Source organism: Tenrec ecaudatus, chromosome 17 (assembly GCF_050624435.1).
Source record: "Tenrec ecaudatus isolate mTenEca1 chromosome 17, mTenEca1.hap1, whole genome shotgun sequence".
Lineage (NCBI taxonomy): Eukaryota > Metazoa > Chordata > Mammalia > Afrosoricida > Tenrecidae > Tenrec > Tenrec ecaudatus.
In genome coordinates, this window is record NC_134546.1 from 10,870,104 (window position 1) to 10,895,170 (window position 25,067).

Here is a 25,067-nt window from a genome sequence, read left to right on the forward strand (position 1 = left end):
AGACTACAACATATATAATCCTGTAGTATCATTAATAAAAAATCTGAATCTATAAGTGAATACATAGACAAGAGGCAAGATGACAGGTGTAAGTAAGCCAAAAGGACTCCACCCAAGACTATACAGTTTTGCAGATGATATTTTTACATACATATATGGACATGCTGTAAACATATCTGTGTGCACACCAGAACAGACAAGGGGCAAAATGACATAAACTTCTTAGGCATGACCAAGCACCTTGAGGGAATGAATAGTTGGGTCTGGGAGTTCAGGATTATGGTCTGTGGGATATGGAGGCCAATTGGCCTAACATAGGCCCCAAAGACAACGCTCGACAATCTCCTTTGGTGAGTAACGACGGAGATCTTAAAAGTTTGTGAGAGTCATATAAGGTGCAACTATTGGTGTCCCCCACTTACAGAGCAAAGAAAAGTGAAGCAAGTCAGAACACGTGGAAAGAGTGAGTTCAAAGTCAGGCCGAGTGGGAGGGTATTTCGCTTTGGAAGCTTCTTGTAGCAGTTTGGAACAGTCTGCAACCAACAATTGCAGGGGGAGGGGAGGGGTGTCACACATTGGTCAGATGCCCATGGGGGGTCTGCTTTGTTTCCGTAAGTCTCCTTGGTAAATTGTTGGCAGTGAGTACAGCCTCTACTGGACTCCTGCCTCCTAGCATACAGCAGCTGCAGCCAGCAGAAGTGAGTATAAACTAACCCTACTTGACTCAGGGAGATGTGTGCTTTGGGTTTCCGACAGGCCTCTTCTTAACATTTCCTCAGCACTGTGCTGAGTGCATAAAAGGGTTCAATAAGTTGTTTTCATTAATTTTAAGAGATAACAAAAACAATGAGATTATATACTGATAATTGTAACTCACCCAAAAAACCTCGCTGCCATCAACTCATAGTGATCCTTTAGGACAGAGTAGAACCACTCCTGTGGGCTTCTGAGACTGTTATTATTTACTGGAGTAGAAAGCCTCATCTTTCTCTCATGGAGTGACTGGTGTTTTCAAACTGCCAACCTTTGGGTTAGCAGTCCAAATGCTTAACTTCTACGCCCTCAGATCTCCAGTAATTATAACTAGGTAACTATAAAGCCATTGAAGGACATGATAAATAGCAAAGCTTTAAAAAGCTGTTAATTAAATTTTTAAAACATTTCTGGATATATCATTTATTCAACAAATATGTATTGTCATCCACTATTTACCAAACTATATTATTGAAGTTAGAAATATAGAAGCAAACAAGGCAGAAATTCCTGTCCTGATGCAACTATAAATTGCATAAAATTATCTTTTTATTTTTTCTGTCCAACTCTTTAATCATAAAGAGAAAAACAGATATAAGTTCTTCACAAATGTAATATACTAGTTCTATATTATTCATAGAAATATAATGGAAGCAATATATGTGATGTAAACTTTCTAGTTGCTACATTTTAAAAAGTAAAAGGTGATAACTTAATTTAAGGATATCTTTTTTAAACCAAATATATTTAAAGTATTTTAACATATAACCAATGGTTTTCAATTACTAATTAAATTTAATTTTTTTGTACTGGGTCTTCAAACTCTCAAGAGGAATTGCACACCTTCCACAGACTCAACAATCACCTGAGGCTTAAGAACAAAGACAACTCACTGCCACTCAACTCACAGGGATCCTATAGGGCAGTGCAGAACTGTCCTTGTGGGTTTCCAAAGCTGCCAATCTTTACTTGGTCAAATTCCCATCAAATCAGCTATAAAATGAGCAAAAAATGTTCAGTTATGTCCCTATTACACAAATATATGTACACATACACACACTGTCATTCCACATGATTAATTGTAACATGATTTCTATCTGACATAAATATTTGGCTTAAACACATTCTGTATAGTGGTCACAGCCGAGCATATAGAAAACAATTTTATTCAGAATCTCAATGGGAATTTTTACTTTGGTGAAAAAGAGATTGTACAAACAAGTAGTAGCATAGGGTAAAGAGTGGGAGTTACTCAGGATTAGGAACATGAAACCTGACTTCTAATATTCAATTCTCTATAAATGTACTGGGCTACTGAGGAAAAATTTGCCATTTAACCTCTTCCTCAAACCAACAAAATCCACCACCATTGAGTCGATTCTGACTCATAAGGCCCCTAAGTAGTGTTTCTGAGGTTGAAAATCTATACAGAGCAGATAACCTCGACTTTCTCCCTCAGAGAGGCTGGAGGGTTTGAACCACTAACTTTTTAGGATGTCACTAATCTTACTTGTAGATTTGGAAGAAGTGGAGGAAAAGTTGCTGTTAGACTAGTTGCTGTTGCAACTTTTCCACCAATTTTTTCCGTGGCTCAGATTATATAAGTAGTATTTTAAGATATTACAGTAAATTTTCTCTTGGTTAATCTATCATACTCAAGGTGAAAAAAGAAAAAAACCCCACAACTTTGTATTTTATATTTTACAATGTTGTAACCTTGGAGATGGGAAAAGTGTTTTAAATGACAAAGCAAGTTAAGTTGTGGTTAGGTATGAGAAAACTGTGTGGACTCGAATGGAGGGACAACTTGTGAGACTCGAGTAGGATGGGGTAGCATTTCGTTCTGCCACGTGAGTCTGAGTCCAAACACTCACAGGCACCTAACAAGGCCAGCAACAGCAAAACTGTATTATTGTTTAAAGTGATAAAGTCAAACGGCGTGGGGGGAAAATAATTCTGAATCAGAAAAGCAGGGTTCTAGTCTCAATCCTATTTCATTTTGTACAAAGCTCTATTTTGTACAAAGTACAACATCTTGTGGTTTCATACAAATCACAACATCTCTGATCAATTCTTCTCTAAGACGACGTGAATCTGCTCCACGGGGTCGGTGTGTGAATCATCAGAAATAATAGACCAGTACTTGAACACACTTTTGAGAAGTTGCGCTAATCCCAGGCAGTAGTAATATGATAATGTATCAGGAGCTATCTTTAGTAGGCTTTCCACAAACAATGGTTGTAAACTAGCTGGTTCCTGGAAAAAGTGACTGCCAAGATGGCTTTTTAAAAAGAACACAGAGCATGTCAAAGAATTACATAAGAAGCACAATGCGTCCTCTACCTAGAATGTCAACACTTTGTGTCACATTTGCTTCAGATTTTATCAAATATGACAGTTTCAGATAAAGTCCTCTTCGGAGCTTTCTGATCCATTCCATAATTTATTATAAAATTATATACATTAATAATTACTGATTTGTTTTTAAAAATCACATGCATTGTAAAATAATTATTCTCATCTGAGACGGTTTTCACTTTTTGTTTCTGCAATCTAGCCATGTTCATTTTACCATGTGTTGAATAGTAATTCATACATCACATTTATTCACTAAAAAGCACTTATTTTTGCCCAGAAAATATTTACTGGGCTATAAAAGACTCAAAAGAAATGTATGTTAAGTCCCTTTCAACTTTTAGCTTTCTTTTCTCTTTGAAATGTTACCCACTGGTAAACCCAGAAATAAAGAAAGAAACCAAACTCACTGCCATCAAGTCAATGCCAACTTTTGGCAATCTATGGGACAGGGTAAACTGAACCTGTGAATTTCTAGGATTGTAACTCTTCCAGGGAGTAGAAAGCCCTGTCTTTCTGCTATCCAATGGTAAAGAGGCGCACTCTTATATTGCTGTGGCGCTATAAATTGGCACATCAAAACAATGCCATTAATCCATGACAACTCTTAGCGACCCTATAGAAGGCTTCCAAGGATATAGATCTTTGCCGGAGCAGAGCTTCATCTTTCTCCTACGGAGCGAATGGTAAGTTGGATTTGCTCAGGTTGGGGTTAGCAGTCTAAAATTTACCTAACAGGGTCACCAGGGCTCCTTAAAAATTGGTATAGTCTTTTGGAAAACAATAATTATTTATTTATAATAAATATATGCATTTATTAAATAATTAAGAAAATAAGAAAATTTAAAATATGAAATGCCAATCAGGCATTCATAGCCTTTTGCCCAGTGATTTTCTCTTATTAAGAAAAATATTGCCAAAACTGTATAAAGCCACCTATGTAAAATGCTGATCAAAGTATTATGTGTAATGGTGGGATATGTCCACTAATTGTATGAGTAAATCACGGTGTGTGTGCACTCAATTTTGAATGTTTCATAAGCAATTAGAAGTTAAGGTTTTATAAGATTTTAAGCAATAGGAGAAAATGTTTACAATATAACATTAAGTTTAAACAAGATGTAAAATCTACTTACATTCTGATCACAACTTTATGAAAGTCTACACATAGTAAATATTAAGTATAACATATAACTTTCATAATTCATATAATAATACTTTCAAAATGCAATATGGTCATAATTTTTCTCATTTTAAGTAAAGAAAAAATGTTACTATCATCAGGTCCAACTAATTAATTCTAATGAGTATATTTCCCAGACTTAATTTATCATCTTAAAAACATTCAGAGATAATCATTTTTTTTGGAATGCAATTTGATAATCATTAGAATGCTTATCTTCAGAATGAAGGGCAAGATTACAAATTACAGTTTGGTTGATTGCACTGACAAGCCCAGGCCCCAAACTACTCAATTTCCACAAAGAAAGTTGGACGATGATTTTTCAATTGCTGTCCCTAAGTGAAAAGGATTGTGTCACCATGGGCTACGCACTGAAATCAAGAAGGTACTTTCCTGAAAGCAAGGTTCTGATGTTTACACTCATTATTTTGGATTAAATATTTTCTTGGTGTAGGGCTTCAGGACCTTGTCATTTTTTATGCCGGTATTTCTGGGTAGTACACCTATCAAATTAAAATGAAGACGTGTTCGTTTAACATTGATTTATTTCCAGCTTCTGGGCACACACACAACCATTTTTTGCTTCTTTCCTTCCCAGTCAATAAACATTTGCAGCGACACGAGTTTTGCACAGACTCAAGCAAGCCCACGAGGGAAACCAGCAGGGGGCGAAACACAATAGGAATAAATTTGACAAACTATGGATTTTTCTGACTTTCGTGCCGGAGCCAGTAACAAAAAATCCAGGACCCTCCCAAAGTCATTGGTGCGCCCATGTAAAGCGATACCGTCTCCGCGTATCTTGCGACGACTGAGCTGTAGAGACCACTATGGGTCTGTTTGCGCTCGCTCCCAGGGAATTTATCCCGAACGTCGCAGAGGCTGGATAAGCCGAGATGGACTGCTATTGTCCTCATCCTTCTCCGGATTTGTGGAATTCCTCCACTCCGGGGGCTGGCCCGGTCTCTCTGGGGGAAGGTGTGTTTTGTTTATGTCTGTGGGAGCTGCTGGGCTCTGCTGTTTGCGAACGACTTTAAATTATTCAAATTGCCGGCGCCGGCTAGGAAAACAGATCCAATGCAGCGCCCGGTAGGCTCCGCCGTCCAGGACGATTAGCAATAATCCTCGGAGCCCGGCGACCGGGACGCCGAGCGAGGTTCACGACGCAGGGGGAAAGGGTACAAACGTGCAGAAGAGCGAATGCTTCGACTGATAGTACAGAAAAGATCATTTTTTGGACCTCTTTGAGAGAATGCATTTAAATAGAGAAGTTGGTGTGGCTTCTTTCGTCTCATCGGCTATTTCGCAGCTAAATGAAGAAAAATAACCGCCGACTTCCTCAGCGAAGTGTCAGGTGTTTCTTAACGGCGGTCCCATTCGGCGGCCACTTTCCCTTCGGCTTCCCATCTTAAGTTTGACTTGTAACCACAACCCTTCCTTTGTTGCTTACGAGTACCCGTCGAGATGCCGATTTTTTTTTTTCAAGGAACGAAGTTAAGACTGTCAATAAAAAGTAGTTTTTTCGGGGCAAAAAAAAAAAAAGGGAGGGGGGGACTGACAAATGCTCTCCGGGAGGTTTTTGGACGGAGAAGAGGATACGGTTCTGTCTTTCAAAAACCTTCCAAACGTTATTTAGAAAGGGAGCGCTTGCATCGCGTCCTGAGAGGAACCGTTTCCCCCGGCTGAGAGAAGCACCTGTCACTCGCCGGGAGCGCGGCTCGGGCTGGCGGCCGAGAGCCGGAGGACGTCTTCCCCCCCCCGCCCTCCACCCCCCCACCTCAGGGCTCGACGACTCGCGAGGAAGTGAAAGAGGGCGGCTTGCCCGCACCCAAAATGGCGGCCGGCGCGCTGCGCCACGACGCCTGCGCAGGGATAAGCGGCTGTGACACGAATTCCCCCGGAGTGTCCTCCCCGCCCCCCGCCAGCACCCACTAGCGCCCGGCCCCGACCCAGCCACCTGCGCCCGGAAGTGACGTGTCGGCGGCAGCGGTTCCCCCGCTGCATGATGGGAGAGTGTGTGGAGTGGGCGGGGGTCTCCGCGGAGGAGGAGGTGGCGGCGGCGGCAGCGGCAGCGGCGGCGGCGGCGGCGGAAGAGGGCGGAGGGTAGTGGGATGGGGGGTCCCGCGGCAGCGCTGAAACTCCGGGTTAGCGGCCATGGAGCTCGTTGGCTGACAGGACTGTGAACAGCCTGCTTCCCGCTCTCTCCAACTCCGCCTCGGAATAGCCGGTCCTTCCCCGGGGAGCCCGTTCCTCCCCGGGCCCCTGAGCCATGCCCATCGCGGCCGCCCGGGGCGAGCCAGGTAAGCGCCACCGCTCAGTTCCTCCTGCCGCGCGCCGCCAAGGGGCTCCGGGGACAGGGCCCGGCCCACCGGCGGGACCCTCGCCTGGACCGGGGCACCTGCCTCCCGCTGAGCCCGGGGCTGTGGGGACGCAGCCGGCGGCTCTGCGGGCCTGCGGGCTCCGGGCTCGGGCTCTGCCTTCCCCCGCGGCCGGTGCGGGGACCCCGCAGGCGGCGCGCGGCGCTCCGTGCGGCCCCCGGCCGCTCGCCCGCCGGGACCCCGGCCCGGCAAGTGTGAACCTCTCCTGCGCGGCTCCCACCTGCCCGCAGCTCCGCGCAGCCCGCGCCCTCGCCCTCGCGGGAGCTGTGGAGAAGTTTGGGGCTTCGCTGGGGCTTCCTCTTCCTCTCTCCCCTCCCTCGTGACAGGTGTAAACACCGCCCGCTCGGCTCAGGCCCGAGGCCGGCCGCTCCCGGACCGCGCTGCCCGCCAGCGGCTCGGAAGCCGGCGGATCTTGACCCCTCCGACTGACGGGGAGGAGCACCCCGAACTCAGGCATCCTTTCCGGAGAGGCTCTTTCTGCGCCCTTCTTGCACTCCGCGAGAAATAACCCGAGTCGCCTTCCCAGGTGCTGTGTGAGAAGTTGGGCCGTAACGTGCCCGTTGAGTGTTCACCTTGGCAGCTGCCTCGTCTCGCTTGGGGCACGCAGGGTACAGAGTACGGGGTGAGCGGGTTGACTCCTTTCGCCATCGGAGGAGAGTGGGGACGGCCACCTTTGGGGGTTCTTGGCCGACACAAGGTGTTGCTCGGTTTCCCATTCGATCTTCTGTTTGAGCTGGGGGAGAAGAGGGACGTGCAAATAGTTCACCGAGGAGGAGTGGGGCAAAAGGAAGGGGTGGGTGGGTGGCAAATGAAACACAAAACAACGTAGCCCCCCTTTTAAAGTGTTTGGTTTCGCAGAAAAGTGGCACTGTACTTCTGAACTTTTCCAGATGTATTAAACGGTCCCTTCTACCTGCGTTCTCGGACTACGGGAAAACAAAACAAAACGTTCTTGAAGGTGACATTTAATTGTTGCCGTCAGTTAACCTTGTAGACAAGCTTTAGGGGAAGAACAAATGTCCCGGCAGTGTTGTTGAAAGAGCCCGGTTTGTCTACATGGGATAAACGCATGCTTTCCCAGCTTGGTTGACTGTTGTCGTTGTCATTTTTAGTTCTTTACAGAAGTATATTTGTTTAACGAAAGCAGCCTGTTAGTCTTCCACATTTTGTCTATGAAGATTTCCCCCCTCACCCCCCCCCCCTACTGTATTGGAAGGCCTGGGTAGAACCTGCAGCACAGTGATGGGCACCTGGCAGCTATACACTGGCTCTAGTTCCTCTTTTACATGCGTATCAGATAAGTTCATTGATCTTCAAAGTGTAGACAGAGTTTAGTATATGTAAAATGCTGTTGAAAGTAACTTAACTAGGATTAATTTAGTATGTGGGACATTTGGGGTTCGAGGTTTTCTTGTCTTTTGACTTAGAGACTATTCTAAAGAGAATCCTTTATCAATAAGAAGACCATGTGCTCTTAATTTGCATGGATACATTTTACAGAATCCAGTTGTCTTTCTGGAAAGCCTGTAATCTAGGTAAATCCTATCCTAAAGCATTGCTTTAAATTTTAATTTGTTCCGCTTCGAGTTAGTTAAAAACTAGTTTAGAAAAGTAGTAAGACCGAGTACTAAGTCATCTGTCACATTTCATGAAATAAAAAGTGCTTCCCTTCCCTCAACAGGCCAAAAATGTCTGAATAGCAACATCTCAAAGGAGGCTACCAAATATTTAGGTAAATTGTTTTAATCAAATGCATACCTTCCAAGTTAAAAGTGCCCACAGTTATGTATCTTTGAATCAGTTCCTCCTCTTAGTGACTGTCAGACAGAGTAGAACTGCCTGCAGGCTTCCTAGTGATCTGTACTGGAGCTGCTCGCCAGCCTTTTCTCCCTCCAGTCAGTCAGCAGGGAACCACTGTACCAGCCACGCTCCTTCGTCTACAATTCTTAGTTGTTGCTTTTTTTTTTTTTAAAGGACTCATTTCCCCACCCCCACCCCTGCATGGTTAAGCACTTCTAATTCCTTTTTACGTAGCCTTTCCAGCTTGAATTTCATACGTATTTCTAATATTTAGTCAATTTTGAAAACATCTGGCATGATTCAGATTTTACATAAGCCGTTTTGGTCATCAACCTGTACATAAACGCACATGCACCGGTACTTTTTGCAACTTTATAAGATAATTGTTAACCATGATGTACACTGTTTTCTATGAGACAAATATCTTTTAAGGTGTTTTTATGTTTTTTTAATCCACATAACTCTGTCATCGAGCTGATTCTGACTCATAGACCTCATAGCAACCCTCTGAGAGTAAGTAGTCGTATCTGCCTTTCAGAGAGGAAACTGGCACAGAGATGTCCAATAACTTGCCCAAGGTCAAACAGCTGGTAAGTGACAGAGCCAGGATATAATATGCTACTAGTGTATATAAAGTTTTAAAACATGCAAATCCATGTTTCCTATAAATTCTAGTATATGTAGTAAAAGTATAAAAATGTGCAAGAAATAATAAACACCCAATCCGAATTGCTGTTAACCTTTGGAGAACTGGAGGAGGAAAAGGGATATAGGAAGGACCCATAGGTTTTTAACCTTACTATCTTTAAAGAAAATCAAAATCAGATTTGGCAAAAGGCTAAGTAAGATATAACACCTGCTACGTTTTCCCCCTGGATATTGTCTGGTTGAGATCCTTCATGATCACAGGATCAGATATTTCATTTTTAAACAGTTACATTAAAAATTGTCAGCATTGCATATATTTTGGAAAGACTACATTTTAATTTGTGTTGATTTGCTTTTAAAATAAAAGGAGCTTCACACCTAAAATTTCTGAGCTACGAACTACCTTCTCCAGGTTCCCTTTTCAGTAACTTCCCTTTTTCTAGGTTAGAGCAGGACTCCTTAAAAAAAACACCACCAACAACAATCCCATTCCCATCTGGTCTTTTTCCAATCACAGCGACCCGATAGCACAGAGTAGAACTGCCTCATTAAGCTTCCAAAGCTGTGCTATCACCTCCGTCTTTCCCAGAGCAGCTGGTGGGTTAGAACCCCTCACCTATCAATTAGCAACCGAGCCCTTAACCACTAAGCCATCAGGGCTCCTCAAAAAAAAGATAAAACCTCACTGTCACTGAGTCTATTCTCAGCTTATAGCAGCGACTCACAAAAAACAAATCCAAAAGTGTGTGTGTGTATAAAACACCAAACCCAAACCAACTGCCGTTGATTCCAACTCATAATGACCCTTCATAGGGTTCCTGAGACTATACATCTTTATTGGAGCAGACATCCTTATGTTTCACCTGCTGGACAGGCTGGTGGGTTTGAACTACTGACCCTGCAGTTAGCAGCCCAACCTCTAACCCAAAGCCCCAAAGGTCTGTAGGTTATATCTGCTCCATGGGAAATAGAAAAGGTCAGTGACCCTAGTGGGTGGAGAGGAAGAAGGAAGCGGGATGAAACCATTGCTCATTGGCTTGGGAGAATTGAAAAGAAGACTCCCATCTTGTTTCTGTCATTACCACCTCTAGTCCAAAATGACTACAAAGGTAACCCTTGAGGGATAAATTGCTGATAAAGGTTGCCTGCATGCCTCAAATCTTAATTTGCAAGCATTGTATTAGTGAATCGGTGTGGGCTGGTTTCCCCCACCTAGGGGAAATGAAATCCTAAATTAGAATAAACTCACTCTAAGTTCATTTATGTAGACGTTTATATTATATATTATGGTATTCTCTTCCATTCTTTTGATACAACACATGTTTATGGAATACCTGCTATACTCCAGACCCAGTTCAGGGTGCTAGAGATACTGAAATGAACATACTAGAAAGTAAAAATCTGCTCTTAGCTTCGATTCTTGTGTATCTGTGTGTGTGTGTGTATACACAGGCATACTCACAAAGACACAATGAAGTAAAATCAAGAAACGGCATATGATATATCTATAGTGAAGAATAGAGTTGGTGTGCTGGGCAGGGAAAGAGGTGGAGCAAATGTGACTTTTAAACCTTTATGGGTGGGGTAGAACTTGCTGTTTTATAGAGTGTGAGGTCAGAGAAGGGTTAAGCCCTGAAGGAAGAGATGAGACTAAGGGGAAGAGTGGTAGGCCAGAGTACGTGGAGTAGTCTAGGGAAATCCAGATTAGCACGGAGGCCACAAGTGAAGAGGAACAGTCGTGAGTCCTGAGTTAGAGGGTGGAGGGCAATGTTGTAGGTTACTGTAAGAATTCTAATCCCTGGCTTTTTGTTGTGAGATGGAAGACATTGCTGAGTAGCCATTCCTGGGTGGAGGTGTGACATGATCTGTGCTTTAAAACGATCTATCCTGCTGCTGCACAGAAACTAGAGTAAGAGTACAGTGGTAGGAGCAAGAAGATTCCGTTAGGAGGCCGTGATGGAGGTAAGAGATGGCAGTGACCTGAATCAAGATGGTAGCAGCAGAGGTGGTGAGCAGTGGTGGGCAGTTCTTTGAGTTGACACCTCTGGTAATCCTCCATTGCTAAACCTAGAACGTTTGCAGAGGAAAACTCCCCTGAAAAGGTAAAAATGCCTTGGAATTTTCTTAGGGCAGCCCTTGCTTCCTCATAGAACAAGCAGGTGCCTTGTGGTGGTGGGGAAAATTCCTCTGCACAACTTTCCTGCCCCTTTTCTCACATATGTAGCTTTCAGTTTTCTTAAAATGTCTTCCTAATAAGTCCTCGTACTTTTCTTGTATGCTTTGAGAAAATCTATTCATTTTATCCCTTTAGAATATCAAAAAGCAGCCACCATAACCTTCTGAGTTGACCTCTTTGCTTTGAATTGAACTGGCCCAGCAAATCCCACTGTTGTGATTGGGCTTTTTTTTTTTTAAGTCACACTGTTAAAACTAAGACAAGTGTATGGCTGAGAGAACTTGTTTGCAGCTGTCTACTGCTCACAGAGACTTGTTGAAACATGTTGTGTTTGGAACAAACAGGTGCATGTGTGAACCAGAACCCGACTTGCCATCCTTTTTTGACTCCCCCTTGAAACCTCCATGAGGTGATTTACTATTTCATCGCAATGGCCCATGTTCATGAACCATGTCTCCTCTCTCTTTCTCTCTCTCTCTCTCGCTCTCGCTCTCTCCCTCTCTCGCTCTCCTTGGGGTGGTTGGTAGTATTTTAAATGTTTGTCACTACCTCTTAGCAATTACAAACCTTCCTATTGAGTTTTGTGTGTCAACGCAAAAGTTAAACTCACTGTCTTCAAATTGATTCCAACTCAGAGCAAATAGATGTGGTGCAGCGGTAGGCTTTAAATCGTATTTTATTACAGAACATAGATGAGCATCACAGCAAGCAAATAAGCCCCCCTGTCCCCCAAAAAGGACACATTCCACTACTCAGAGGTCCTCACTGTTATGTTTAGTATGTACTTTCCATACATTTAAAAATATATTTGTACTTTTTATTTTAAAAAAAAAGAAATCTAATGGTACAGACACCCCAAATAGAAACTCAGTACTCGTTAATTAATAACTCCTTGTTTCCTCTCCCCGTAATCTCTAGTAACCACTTTTCTTTTGCTTTCTATGTATTTGCCTATAGAAGATATTTAATAAAAGTGGGATCATAAACAATAGGCCTTTTGTATCTGACTTATTGCACTTAACATATTTTTAAGATTCATCGATGTAGGATGTATAAGGGCTGAATAATACTCCATTGTATAGAAAAACCACCTGTTAGACACTACGACTGGATCTACCTTCTGGTTATTGTGAAAAAGCTGCGGTGAACATAAAAACTCACTGCCATGGTGGGCATAAATATGCACATCTAAAATGACCTAAATTATTATTTTGGATTTAGACCTTTTAGCAGTGTTGGTTGCTTGCAGATTTTGTTTTATAAGGGTTGAAATATGAAACATACTCTGGTTTGATAGGTTAAAAAAGCACCATCACTGCCATCAAGTGGATTCGGACTCATAGTGCCTCTAGAAAGGGTTTGTGAGGCTGTAAATCTTTACAAGAGCAGCATAAACACATCTTTGTCCCACAGAGCTACTGGTGGGTTTGAACCACTAACCTTGTGGTGAGCAGCCTGTCACTTACTGAACACCACAGGGAGTGCAAGAAATACAATGCTATTTTCTAGAACTATACTGCTCAATTATAGCCACTAGCCACTCATGATGTTTGAAATGTCAAGTCAGATATGCTATAAGTGTAAACTACACACCAGCTTTTTAAAATTTGAATTTATTTTTCAAATGATGTATCTGATTTGAAACCCAAGAATTGAAGGATGTGTGGGGCTGTTGTTTTAGGCACTGGAACTAGGCTTCCCTAATTATACTACAGGCTGAAAACAATTATGAATAGCCATGACTATTTCTGCTCTATTAATACCAAAACCCCAGGCTTACTACCATTGAGTTAACTATGACTCAAAGCTGTGTAGGATTTCCGAAACTGTAAACCTTAACAGTAGCATACAGTCTCATCTTTCTCCTAAGGAGCAGCTGGTGGGTTTGAACCACTGATCTTGTAGTTAGCAGTCCAATCAATGTCTAACCTACAGTGCCACCAGAGCTCCTTGCTATATTAATGGGTCAAAAGGAAATTGTGTAGATTCCTTCATAAATGCTGAAAAGACATTTTAAACTTTCCTATCTGATTTTTTAAAACAGCCACTTAAATTAGATAGTTCTGTGAAATGACGAAACCTATCACCTTAACTATAAAATTAGCATCTTAATTAAGAGGGGAGAACACTATATGCCTATTGTCTTACACTATCCTTAAAATGCTAGTATGGTACTTTCAAAGCCAGACTTCCAGTTGTAGGACTGCAATATTTGCAATCTTCATAAATTGATCTGGAATCCTTGCAGATAAAGTATTTCTACAGTAACACTGGATCTGAAATGATGATTTATTTTCCAAGCTTTTGTTTTCAGTAGCTATGTCTAAAAAATAATGAACCTCCTCCCTGGTGGGCGGGCAACAGAAAAATGGTGAAAGGAGACGTTGGACAGTGTAAGATATGACAAAATAATAATTTATAAATTATCAAGGGTTCATGAGGGAGTGGGGAGCAGAGAGGGAGGGGGAAAAAATGAGCTGATACCAAGGGCTCAAGTAGAAAGCAAATGTTTTGAGAATGATGATAGCAACAAATGTGCTTGACACAATGGGTGTATGTATGAATTGTGAGAAGAGTTGTATGAACCCCCAATAAAATGATTTAAAAATTTTAAACAAAAAAAGAATGCATAAATCAATTGAAAATTTGCTCTCTCTAGAATATATTTTTCATATGTATACTTAGTATATATTATATATAGTTTATATTATTTTTCTAACTATTTTATAATGCTTAAGTTATATATTTATATAAGTGAGTGTCAAAAGGGAAATTAACACATAGTTTTGGGTATTTTTTAGCTAATAACCAAAGCCAAACCCACTGCCCTCATCTGTTTCAACTCATAGTGACCTTACATAGAGTTTCCAACACTATAAATCTTTATAGAACTGACAGCGTCATCTTTCTCCTGGTGGGTCCAAACCTCCAGCCTTGAGATTCTGTGATTGGCAGTCTCTTGAGGGCTCCTTATTAACACACGAACCCCCTCCCCTAAAACCCTTTGCTGTCAAGTTGATTTCAACTCATTGTGCCCCTGTTGGTGGTCTCACTTTCCCAGTCTTTACAGAAAACTTCATATCTGGATCGAGTTTTAAAAGCCAATGTAAATCTTCATGGAAGCAAACTGCCTCATCTTTCTCTCAGGGACTAGCTGGTGGGTTTTAACCAATTGTCTTGCAGATAGTAGCCCAACGTTTACCCAACAGTCCCTTCAAGGCTCCTTAAATGATTGTCTAGAACTATGCAAGTAAGGTATTTGTGGCCCATCAAGGAGATTTGATAGTTTGCTAATGATGCTTTTAAATAAGGACATGGTGCTCTTATGGGAGTGAGACCATGTGGATAAGGTGTATGGAACCCTAATGAGATTATTAGTAAGTTTGCCATCCTGCTGCCACCAACACAGGAGATCAGATCAGATCCTTTGAACATAGGACCCCTGCATTAGGAACTTCCTAGACCTAGAAGACAGATGTAATACCAGAGACAGCACAGGCAGTGAGAAGCATCTGCAGAGACACGGTGGCAGCAAAACCAAGAGACCAGTGTGATACAGAACAGAAGTCAACCCACAGAGCCAGAGAAAGGTGACTGCCTTTGGGCCAAGACTTACTGATAAAGTAGGGTCCTGTGCACTCATCAACGTAGCTGAAGGGCTTTGTTATACTTGCCCTATTGTAGCTGAGTACCAAAGAGAGACCCACCTATGGCCATGGCGGAGAAACTCCAAGAACTATATCCTGGGTCATTCCTGAACCTGAAATATAATATGACTTCCTAATAAACCCCAGAGTGGTGGATACGGTTTGTTAATTCCGAGTAGCATTTCCGAAGAATTATCAAACTTCCTCAGAGTGCTGTGGGATGACTGGTGCTTAAAACAAAAAAAAAAGTGAGAGGGTGGAGGGAGGTATGACTGACCTCTGCCTCAGGAATCAGCCTTGAGCTGTCGATCTTGATTTTCTCCACCTTTGTGAAATTAGGGAGGTCTGACAGCCCCGCCACATGATCTTTGACATACTATTTAAAAATAAGGTCGATTATGAAGGAGAAGACCATAGGGACATCAAAACCTGCCATTTATGAGGTAAGCAGAAGTAGCAGAGCTATTGGAGAATGGGTATAATGGGTAGGAGAAGAGCCAGAAGAATGCCTTTTCAGAAAGCTTAAAAATATGTATGGTGTTTTAGAAACTTTGCCCTATCGGTAACAGTTTTACTTTTTTTAATGGCTTTATTTTTTAATGTCCTTCTTTATGCATAGATATTTAACTTGTTCATGAAACTTAACATTTTAAAAAGCAATGAAGACATTGGCATGTCTGTGAAAACACATGTATACATGCATCCATAGGCGACATTTGAACGGGATTGTGTAGAGGCATGCACATTGAAATGTTTTCTTTGACAGGGGTGCTCTCCAAATGTGAGAATTAACATATCCTCTCACCAATGGTTTCTTTAGAGAACTTTTAAGTTGTAGATAAACCAAAAACCAGTCATCAAGTTGATTGCAGTGCAAAGGTACCCTACCCGGGGTTTCTGAAACTATAAATCTTGATGTGAACAGATAGCTTCATTGTCCCCTGCTTAGTGGTTGGTGGATTTGAACCTCTGGCCTTGCCATTAATAGTCCCAACACTTAGCAACAGAGCCACCAAAGACCCTTTAAGTTGTAGACACAGCACAAAACCTTAGAACATTCCGTGAACTGAAACAATTGGTAAATATGCCTTCTGAAAGTGCACATTGTGAGAGTTTTGAAATACTTTTGTTTCGTGTAATGTGTGCTTTAAAACTTTATCCTTTAAAGTGGCTTGCTTCCTGGATCGAGGATAGTAAGAATGTAAAGAAAAGACTTCAATTATTTCTATACTTTTATAAATAACAAAAGAAATACTATTTTATTAGACTACTTAATTCATTCAATGAATATAATTTAACAGTGCAGTTTGTCCTTGTAAGCACAAGATTAAGGAAATATTTAATTAGAAATCTGGTTCTTTGTTTTAAAAGCAGGTCTGTTTTCTCATACTGGAAACACTAAGTAGGTTTAGAGGAAATCAATTGAAAAGATTTTCGTATTTTTGTGAAGTAGACTAACCTTGATTAAAGTTGATGCATGCAAACAGTTCTTGTCATTACTGTGGACATACTGATATTATCAACACAAGTTCTGTGCTAAGACTTTTCATAGAAAATATTTTGAAATTTTATTTTGCTGCTTGAAGTAAACCTTAATCAATGACCACAAGCCTATAAAATGAGTTAATTCCGATACAGTTTTGCTCTGAGAAGAGTTGATGTCTTGAACAATCCAGAGAGTAGAAATGCGGGAGATGTGTACAGCATGCCCTCTGTCAAATCACTTACACAAATCACAAACCTGGGCTTTGGGTTTTGTTTTGTGTTTTCAGGGACAAATCTCACAGCCTCATTAAAAAAAAAAAATTACTGCACCTTTGTGAACCTAGCCAACTCTCTGAATAATGTTTGGGGAGGAATTGACTTTGAGTTTGAATTGCTTTCTCTAAATTCTTAAATCTTCTTTATGTTGGAGTTTTGTATAATTTAAATTCTGTCTTATCTGATTTGTAAAATAAGTTTTGGGGATCATGGCTAACTTTGAAGAAAAAGTATGCAGAGAATAAAGCTAGAAACTATTTGGTGAACCTTTTTAAAATATGTGTATGTGTTTATTGGACTATCAGGTAAAACATATTTCTGGGGGTCATGAGGGAAAAAGAGGTTGAGCAATCTTTATATGACAGGCTAATTTTCAAAACCTTCCTAGCCAAAGATAGATAGTACTTTACAAGTACTATATTTCCCTGTTAGTCTTTCCAGTTCCCAGGAAAAAGTAAAACTTTAAACCAAGTAAAAAAGCAAGGAAAGGTCAACCAGCTGACCATCTGTTTGCCGCAGGAATTCTTTCCATAGTTTGCATGAGGTTATCAGCATAAGGAGACTCAAGCCGCATATCCCGCCCCCAAACACACCTGTACATTCAGGACCACTGTTTCAAAGAATCTTATTCTTCCGATACAGAAAGTGCCCTTTTCCTTTATTTTCTCCCTTCTGCACACCCCGGCCCCCGTGGTTGTTATCTGTGGATCATCTCTGGCTGTTTTTCAGCCTGGGTCCTAGTCTGCTTTCCTTGTGCCGTCGCAGCCATCTCTGGTCATCTTCCTCTCGCAGCTGATAGGCAGTCAAGGACCAACAGAGTGAAGTAAAGCTAGTAGCACCTGGCAAAGACATCATTGGAATAGTAAAGCTGATGCCCCAAAGTGTAGATGTTAAGGCCCAATTTGTGGTTTTCAGAGTATTTAGAACATTGTCTGCTCGGGTCATTGGATTCTAACTGCATTGGTTGCAGGTTTATGACCTTTCTTAGCCTCTTCTTAGCCCAAGAAGTGAGTTTCTCTGTGGTCAGCATTTGAGAGTAGCATTAGAGGACAGCTGTCAAGGGCATGCCAAGGTAGACCTTTTAGTTCACACTAGAATGGTGTCCTTAGGTTTGAAAGGCTACAACGTAGACTTCTTAAGGGGAGTGGGGGGTGCTGTGTCCCGGGATCTTGAAGTTGACCTTATCAGCCTCTACCAGAATGCTAATTCAGATGTTTACAGCGAGAAATTTCGTTCAAAGCATGTCAACTATTCATGTCAGTGCATTGCAAAATCTTGTATGGGGAAATTTACATGAAGCCCTAAAGAATATTCGTGCGGCGCGGAGAACTCAAACCAGGGAACACACTTGGACTTTCCCAAGCAAAGTCGCACCAAGATCTGTTGACTGACGCCTCCACTTAGGCTGAGGAATTGCTTCGAATCAAGCAGAGATGCAGGTTAGCTCGTCTGTCCAAACACACTAACAGATGTGTGTTGTTCAGCTGTTTTCTTCCCCAGCGAGGTTCCATATCAATTGCTCCCCCATTAACATATTCCTTCTTAAGATGGTTTGCAGCCTGATGGGATTTGTTTTCTTTCACATTCATCCCATTTCAAGCTAGCCTCTCTTAGGTCATGTCCCTTGATCGAACTTGGGTATTTCCCAACTTATTTGATGGTTCACTAGAACGCCAGATGAAGGAAGGGTTCTGGTCTGGAAGGTGGGGAGAAGGAAAGATTTCAAGTGGTCACTGTAAGAACAATAGTAATATCTTCCATCCTTTCTGTGAGCCAAGCCTTGGGGCGTGTGGGGGTAAAGAACAGAGGCCTAGGACTGCACAACCTTTTGGTCTTTGGAAGTCAAGTAGAGAAACTCTTGCAGAGGCCTTTTCATTGGAGTGGTGGCATGGATACCAGGTTGTATTGGGGATGGAGGTTAGGAAGTGGAGATACTGAATAGATAAGGCCCTTTAAGAAAGATGTTTGATGTGGAGAGGAAGCAGCGCTGGGAGGGGCTTTGCTTTGCTCCAGTTCATTTTTCAGGGATAGAAGTCTTGAGCCTGTAAAGACTGAAGTATTGGAAGAAGTCAAAAGAGCCCCTTAGCAAGAAATCGAGAAGGAAAACAAGAAGGTGAAAACAGATAGTATCCTTAGATATGATTGTAGTGTAGGGACATGAAGTTGAGGTAATGTCTGCCTTGTAGATACTGGTTTTGTTGTAAAGTTTCAGGGGTGTTAGGGTGGAAAATGAGTGGCTAATTTCTTCTGCCACTACCCAAGCAGCAAGAGTACAAGGGAGAAAATGTTTTTCAAGGACGAATGCATCTGCTGCTTCTGCTTGGTTGCCCTTGTTATCGTTAGTTATCCAGTGTCATTTATGCCATTCCAAGAGAAACAGCTAGTGAACACTCAAATATGGTCAGTTGATATTAATAAAGATAAGCCGAAGCTATGTCTAGGGTTTTTATTTATCTTTAATTTTTCCTGTCATGCTATTCAAACTAAACTATTGTGTTAATCTGGGTAGACTAGAGAAACAAATTCATGGACACACGTGTATAAGAAGGAGATTTATATACAAGAGCAATTGAACATGGAGAAATCCCACTCCAAGGCCATAATTCTAATATTAGGCCATATATCCCATACCAGTCTATAAAGTCTTCTTCAGATTCATGAAACACATGCAATGAAGCCAAATGCAGGACAATCACAAGCCAGTGGGTAGAAGGTCTTTGGGTCCAGTGGCGTTGTAAGCATCTCAGTGCTGACAGGGGTCTCTGTGGCTTCTCCGGTTTCAGAGGTCTGGTTGCTTCCATGTGTCTTGTCTTCTGCAATGTCTCCCAGGGTGCAGCAGAGAGAGAGAGAAGTGTCTTCCGCCTCCAAGGAGGAAGTACCAGATTTCCCAGAATTCTCAAGAGAAGGCCATGCCTACACATCAGTCTCATTGGCTGTCTCCAGATTGACAGCCTAGACTCCACACCTACACTCTTAATCCGTAAATTGACACCAGAGCAGAGATGGCTTCCACAACTATAAAATGTCTTATGAAGGATTAGTGTAAATATTTATAACAATCAGTATTACAATAAAAGGTTTTCCCATGGAATTTTTAAAAAACCAGCTTTTATGAACTATATTATTGCGCTGTTTAACACGGTAATTGGCACTTGTTCCACTTTGCATGTGTTTCAGCTCATTTTGGCATTGACATTGTATATATATGATAGATGAACTTTTGGGACTTTTTAATATCAAAAACAGGAAGACAAAATTTAGCTGTCACTTTTGGTAGGCTAGCTTTTTCAGGTGGATCATCTTTACTTCAGGACCTGGCTGGGGTCAGTCTGAAATCTATAGGGCAGGCCCTCAGGAAAGGCAGCCAGGAGTGCCTGGCCAGAACCGAAGCTGCACACCATAGACCCCTGCTGTGTTTCCCTACTCCACTTCACCCAGCCCAGCCCCTTCAAAGAAAGTTTGAGGTGAGGTGTTCTCCATAAAGCTGGGTTGTATATGCTAGGCTTATTTATCTGGCCTTGAGAGATGTACACATTGATGATGTTGGGCTACTGCCCTGTAAAAGATGTCAATTATTCACTCGTTTGTGAACAGTGTGTGCTAAAAGCTTTTTCACTTGTCTATAAGAAACCTTGATGGTTGATTCCAGGTGATTCCTAGAGGCATTTTACTTAGAGCCCCACCAAGACCAACACCAAAGGTGAGCAAGCCCAAGGCCTTTTAGGTTGGGTAGTACTTTGTAAAGAAGGTAGATAGAGGAAGGATGGGCAGTAGGGATTAACTAGCTTAGAGGAATGTGCAGGGCAAACTGCAGAATCTTTTTTATTCCAACCAGATACCTACGTAGAAACCTTTATGCTGATGGTCTTACCTCTAACTGGCTAATAGCTATACCTGGTTTACTTCAAGGTGCTGATAGGAATGGCGAGGCTGCATTTTTCTATTCCAAGTCAAAACCTCCATCTTCTAAGAGACTATTCTCAGTTCAGAAATTTTAGTCATACTCCTTCGCGCTTGAACTTCAGATTTGGTTTATCACCTACTCTACTCCCAAGCCTATGTCATTTTATAATTTACCTGTATCTATTCTTAGGGATTGGTTATAAAAATCAACAAAGTCAATTTTGTGTACCTTTGGCAGTGATGAGTATTTTTCTTAAATAAGTTACTCTGTGGTCTTCAGTCATGTGAATCTATGCCGATTAAGCAAACATTGACTTAGATTTGTTAAGTGGATTATGATATGAGCCAAGATTAAAATGTGCTCCATGTGTGTGAGGTGCAGAACTTAAGGATAGTCTTCACAGCAGCACTGACGGAGGGACCGGAAGTTCCGCCCCCAGCCCCCCCACACGCACATATTTTTAAATGAAGAAGCATGTTTTAAAGGGTAAGTAAGACCTTATCACTTGGAAAGGGTGAATCTGGATGCTGAGCTTAAAAAATCTGACGCCAAATCCAAAATCTTTTACTTATACCAGGCTGTCTCTTGAGGCATACATACCTATATGTATTGCCTTAAATCTCAGATTTAGGCAAGATATAAGAAAAAGATGATTATTTTGCATAATAGTATATGTATATCTATCTATATAGCCTTATATTCATCCCCGAGTAGTTGCTCTTAATCTAAGTATGTTGATTTTCTGAGAACTTTTTTTGGTGGTGGCTTTTTGTTTGTTTGCTTTAATCATTTTATTTGGGGATTGTACACCTCTTATCACAATCCATTCATCCATCCATTGTGTCAAGCACATTTGTACATTTGTTGCCATCATCATTCTCAGAACAGTGTCTACTTGAGCCCTTGATATCAGCTCATTTTCCCCTTCCTCCCTCCCTCCCTCCCCCACTTTCCCTCCCTCATGAACCCTTGATAATTTACAAATTATTATTATTTTCATGTCTTACACTGGCCGATGTCTCCCTTCACTCACTTTTCTGTTGTCTGTCCCACAGGGAGGGGGTTATATATAGATCATTGTATTCAGTTCCACCTCTCCCCCCACCCTTCCCATACCCTCCTGGTATCACTACTTTCATTAGAACTGAGATCATGATAGTGTGGGGGAGGAAGCATTAAAGAACTAGAGGAAAGTTGTATGTTTCATCAGTGCTATGTGCACCCTGACTGGCTCATCTCCTCCCTGTGACCCTTTTGTAAGAGGATGTCCAGTTGCCTACAGATGGGCTTTGGGTCTCCACTCCTCACTCCCCCTCATTCACAATGATGTGATTTTTGTTCTTTGATGCCTGATACCTGGGCCTATCAACACCTCGTGATCACACAGGCTGGTGTTCTTCTTCCATGTGAGGTTTGTTGCTTCTCAGCTAGATGGCTGCTTGTTTCAAGCCTTTAAGACTCCAGATGCTATATCTTTTGATAATCTGGTACCATCAGCTTTCTTCACCACATTTGCTTATGCATCCATTTTGTCTTCAGCAATCATGTGGGGAAGGTGAGCATCACGTAATGCCAGGTAATTGGAATAAAGTGTTCTTTTATTGAGGGAGTACTTGGGTAGAAGTCATATGCCCATCTGCTACCTTAATACTGAACCTATAAATATATGTATATAGATCTATTTCCCCATTGTCATATATACCATATATACTCTAGTATAAACCGACCTGAATATCAGCTGAGGCACTCAATTTTACCACAAAAACTGCATTAAAAATGTGCTGAAAATCTTGGCTTATACACAAGTATATACGGTAAATATATTTATATATATACATGCCTGTGTTTAGATCTCTATAAATGCCCTTTGCCTCCTAGTTCTTTCCTCTATTTCCGTTTGCTTTCCTCTTGTCCCACTATCATGCTCAACCTTCACTTGGGTTTCAGTAAGAATCTCTTGGTTACATTGCCCCTGATCAAGCCCTGACCAGGCCTCCTATACCCTCCTCACCAGCGATTTTGAATCCCTTGTTGTTCCCTTGTCCCTGGGTTTGTTAACCCACTTCTTTACCCCCCCTCCCCCTTTCCTATGTCCCCCTGGAACCATCGGTCTATTTTTTTTCCCTCTAGATTGTTTATCCCAACTATCTTATCTACAGAGATAATATGCACACAAAAAACAAGATAGAGCAAAACAAAAGAAAATAAAACAACAAAATTCAAGGATACAAAGAAAAGCCTGGAAATAGTTCAAGGTCTGTCTGTTGACCTTTAGGAGTGTTTTCTGATGGAGTCTGATGGGGTGCCACACCCTGACCTCCAAGTCCATTTTTGGTATTCCCTGGGGACTTCCTTGCTCTGCTCCCCTTGCTGTTCTGTTGCATGTCGTTAGTGTTTCACCTTGGTGTGGTGGCGAGGGGGGGGGGGGGACTTGGTGGTGGTTTTTATGGACATATGCATACAATAAGTACACAAATCTTAATGTGTACTTGTAACATTTTACAAATGTATGTGTGCATGTAACTGTAACCCACATCAAGAAAAAGTGGATGAAGGGAGACATCGGACAGGGCAAGATATGACAAAATAATAATTTATAAATTATCATGGGTTCATGAGGGAGGGGGGAGTGGGGAAGGAGGGGAAAAAATGAGGACCTGATGCCAGGGGCTTAAGTGGAGAGAAAATGTTTTGAGAAAGATGAGGGCAATGAATGTGCAAATGTGCTTTACACAGTTGATGTATGTATGGAATGTGATAAGAGTTGTATAAGCCCCAAATAAAATGATTGGAAAAGAGAAAAAAGAAATCACATCAACACTTACAGACTCCTTTAGGCCCCTTCCAGTCAGTGTCCTTCCCCATATAAGTGACCACTATTCTGAATTACCTCCAAAGATTGGTTTTGCCTATAAAACTAATGACACTGTGTGTGTGTGATAGAACTTTATATCAAGAAAGAATTCGGGGAGAAAAGGGAGCTGATATCAAAGAGTTCAAGAAGAAATAAAATTACTTATTTTAATTAATCATTTTATTAGGGGGCTCTTACAAATCTTATGACAATCCCTCATTCAATTATATTAAGCACACTTGTACATATGTTACCATCAGCATTTCCAAAACATTTTGTTTCTACTTGAGCCCTTGGTATTAGCTCCTCATTTTTCCCCCTCCTTCCCTCACCCTTGCGAATCCTTAATCAATTATATAGTGTTGTTGTTATTTCATGTCTTACACTGTCTGTTGCCTCCCTTCACCCACATTTCTGTTATTTGTACCCCTGAAGGGTGGACTTTATAGCCAACCTTGTGATGGGTTCCCCCATTCTCCCTCTTCCCTCCCCCCACATCCCCCTACCTTCATAGTATCACTACTGTTCCTGAGGGTTTTATCTGCACTGAATTCCATTTGTGGAGATCTCTTATCTGTACCAATGTGTGTATTCCGGTCTAGCCGGATTTGTAAGGTAGAACTGGGTCATGGGGTGGAGGGTAAGGAAACATTCAGGAACTAGAGGAATGATGTGTTTCATTATCGCTATACTGCACCCTGGTTGAATTGTTCCTTCCTTGTAACCCTTCTATGGGGGGATGTCCAATTGTCGACAGATGGGCTCTGGGTTCCCACTCCAGCCCCCTTCATTCGCTTTGATATAATTGATGTTTTGGATCTTTTAATACCTAATCCCATCGACACCTTATGATCACAGTCTGGTGTGCTTCTTCCATGTGGACTTACTTGCTTCCCTGCTAGATGACTGCTTGTTTAACTTTAAGTCTTTAAGACCCAGATACTGTATCTTTTGATAGCTGGACACCAACCACTTTCTTCATTACATTTGCGTATGCACCCATTTGTCTTCAGTGATCATGTCAGGGAGGGCCAGGTTCTTAGAACAAAGTGTTCTTGTGTTTAGGGAGGCCTTGAGTAGAGGCTCAAAGTCCGTATGCTACCTTACTACTTAATATATAAATATATGTACATTGGCCTCTATCCCTTTCATTATAAATTAATATATATACACCTGTATAAAAAGGTTTTGCTTCCTACTTCTTTCCTCTATTTCCTTTTACCTTTCTCCTGTTCCACTATCCTACTCACCTTCCACTCAGCTCTCAGAAATTCCTCTTGGATACATTGTACTTGATCAAACTCCACCAGGCCTCCTAGCTATCATTTTTAGATCTCTTGTTGTTTCCTCATCACAGTTTGTTGGCTCCACACTCCCTGCCCCCCTCCGCCATCCTCTCCCATGTCCCCTGGGACTGTTGTTTAATCTCAGGATTATTTGTCCTGCCTATCATATATAGATAGACATATGGTGAAAGGAAAAAATAAAGATAGTTTCAGATCTGATCTGTCTGCTGACCCTTATGAGTGTTTTCCAATCAAGTCTGATGAGGTGCCAAACCCTGCCCGCCCCCAAGTCAGAAGTCTGTTTTCAGGATTACTTGGGGAC

At 41.7% G+C, this 25,067-nt stretch overlaps 1 protein-coding gene across 2 annotated transcripts in view; it reads left to right on the plus strand.

Moving 5' to 3' along the window:
* The first annotated feature begins 6,366 nt into the window (after nt 1-6,366).
* Nucleotides 6,367-25,067, plus strand: part of AFTPH (aftiphilin) — a 76,125-nt gene continuing 57,424 nt past the window's right edge. The window contains exon 1 of one of the 2 annotated variants that reach the window (XM_075535193.1): nt 6,367-6,591. The gene's annotated coding sequence lies outside the window, so the exon portion shown is untranslated. The remainder of the gene's footprint in view (nt 6,592-25,067) is intronic. The other variant, XM_075535192.1, reaches the window with a different exon arrangement.